This window comes from Cynara cardunculus (assembly GCF_001531365.2).
Source record: "Cynara cardunculus var. scolymus isolate 2C chromosome LG 4, CcrdV1, whole genome shotgun sequence".
Lineage (NCBI taxonomy): Eukaryota > Viridiplantae > Streptophyta > Magnoliopsida > Asterales > Asteraceae > Cynara > Cynara cardunculus.
The window spans coordinates 6,418,690-6,421,670 of NC_037531.1; positions in this window are offsets into that span (position 1 = coordinate 6,418,690).

Here is a 2,981-nt window from a genome sequence, read left to right on the forward strand (position 1 = left end):
TATTTACTTTTTCCATACTTTTACATTAGATGAAATGAGAGCTAACAGTTAGACCGGATGGTCTAGTGAGATCCCTTTTTCTATGTCATTGCAGGGTTAAAATCACCAAAACTCTATTTAAGTCAACTTTTCATATATATAACAAATATATGAACAAGTAAAACATAATACTATTACCTTTCCAATTCCAAAGCCAATCATTCAGCTTTTATATTAAAATACCCAAACCCAAATAGGTTTGAACTAACTAGGTTTCACATAATGCCACTTTTAAATCTTTTCAATTAAAAACAAGGTTTATTCAAAGTTTCAGGCCAAAACCTGTTTTCAACTTCTCAATAACATCCAGACTACGATTTCCAATAAGAACCCCGATTCTAAATCTTTAAATCAGAAAGAAATAAAGATTCCAAATCACAGTAATCTTAAAGGATATAATAGTAAGAGTTATATCATACATCACACATACAAATGCCACCTTTATATCCAAAGGTACACCTCTCCTTGATATGCCACCCTTATCCCATGGTACACCTCTCCTTGATATGACACCCTTATTTCTTCATCAAATCATTTATAAATTATCTACAATTAGAACAGACCGCAGTCATAAATGTCCAAATGGAATATCATCAGTTCAAAATCATTTTTATCATAATTCTCATTCCTTATTATCATAAAAGAACATTGTAAAAATGATTTATTTGAACTAACACTTTAGTCAAAGTACAAAATCAATCAACTTAAACAATTTTGGTCATTATAGACTTGGCCGGACTTCATCTCCAGTCAAGTCTTGGCTGATAAAATAATCCGGACAACATCAAGACCCTTTTTCCGATTTACAAGTCCGGACAACTCAAATCCATTTGTCCGATTTTCAAGTCCGGATAGACTCAATATTAGCCCGATCAAGCCTTATCCGGTTTACATTTAAACCGGACATTACATCATTGGGACTTTAAACAAATCGGGCAGCCTTGATCGTATTCCTACTTCTCCATTCAAAACCTTTATCCGATTTACATATTCAAAATCTCACCCTCTCTAAACCACATAATACTATGATCGGTTTAAGGCTAACTTGGTCAACACGTATCCGATTTAACATAATCCGGACATTACTTGACCGATTTAAAGTTAAGTCTGGGTAACAATTCGTAACACAATTCAGAATTCAAAATTATGAAGAAATCACTTTTCAAGATAAAAAAAATAAGATGAATCGAATTACTCACCTTATGCAATTCTTTTGAAAACCAACTTCAAATATCCAGTCAATAAGTAATCCGCACAGAACCTCTCTCAAAATTTCAAAGAAGCCAGAAAAACTTTTTCCTTTCACTAACCCTTCTATTTATACTCTTTCCAAATTTGTAAAGTCGGCACAAAAGCATGTGCATGCACAACCACATTCCATGCATGCTTTTATAAACCCATGTATGCATTCAAAACATATACATACCACATTTCATGCTTAATACCTACACATCTCATGCACATATTTATAACATGTGCATATACTTAATATTATGCATACCTTTTTTATACATGAGAATACATATATTCGCATGATCAAATATAACAATTTATCATGCATTCACGTAACCACATATCAAATAATCACATATTAATTACCTTTGGTGATAACCAAGACCCGGTTATCACAACAAGGATGTTGCCCCTTGACCCCACCCACTAACCGGGTAGCAGGAGCCCCGTGCTAAGTCATAGGAGGGGGACATTATTCTTGAAGATTTCAATCCAGTCCTAGTTATTCTCTAAAAAATATCATTTCAAGTCTATTTTTAAAGATGTCAAAGGATTCACAAAATATTACATCTGATTCTGAGATATTCACCTCGTTCTATCAGAAAAGAGAGTTACGGATTTGAGTGTTTAAATGAAGGTTTGAAAGAAGAGAAAGAAATTCTCAGAAAAAGGTCATTTATTTAGTTTGAATGAATCAGATAATCAAATTGCTTAATGGAAAAGTAGTTTGAATGAATCAGATAATCAAATTGCTTAATGGAAAAGCAGTTTGAATGAATCAGAGGGTGAGAGAGTCAACACCCAACTGAAATTTGATATGATTTTTGAAGAAAAAGGTTATTTATTTGATAAAATTAAACAGTTGGAAGATCTAAATTTCAAAAGTGGTCAATTTGAGCAGACTCTGAAAATTTTAACGCATAAACCCAAAGATACAAGATTTTATAATCCTTATATGGTTTTAGGTTTTATTGAGTCTGATGTTCTGAAAAGGGCCCCAAACCCTTATATGATTTTGATCAATGGGGTCTGCAAAATTCTCAATTCCTTCTGTTCGAGAATTTTTTTTAAATCAGAATATGAACCACCAGTATCTTCAAAAAGTGATATGAGCAAATTAGATGAAGAAAGTTTTGAAACTCTAAATTTCAAAAACTGTGGGACTGAAATATGATGATTTGAACTCTAGTTATGAAACTGGATAACTTGAATTTTCTCATTCTGAAATCGATACATCTTATCCCACAGAAAGATTTAACTTTTCTTCAAAATCTGTTTTAGTAAAGGAATAAATTTCTAAGTCTGATATTTTTGACAATGTGCTTTACGACTCAGACTCTGATTCTGAAACAGAGGTGGTTTATGATTCTGATTCAAATGAAAAGATTATTGAGTAATTCATTATAATCCTGAATTTGATTCAAATGCTAAAATTTCTGCTTTAAAGAAGAAAATCTCTGAACTTGAGGTGGAGTTAAAATCTGAAAAGAGATCCATGGAACAAGCTCAAAATGAATTTTCAATTAAAGTCAAAGAGTTTAATGATGAAATTTCTTAACTGACCATTGTTGGTCCCAAAGGGTCTACAAGAATACTAAACAGTTTGTAGAAAGGGGGGGGATGAATACAAACACAATTTTCAAATTTAAAATATATATTGATAAAGAAGATCAATACAGATTTTACAAGATTGTCTGCGGAAAGATAAG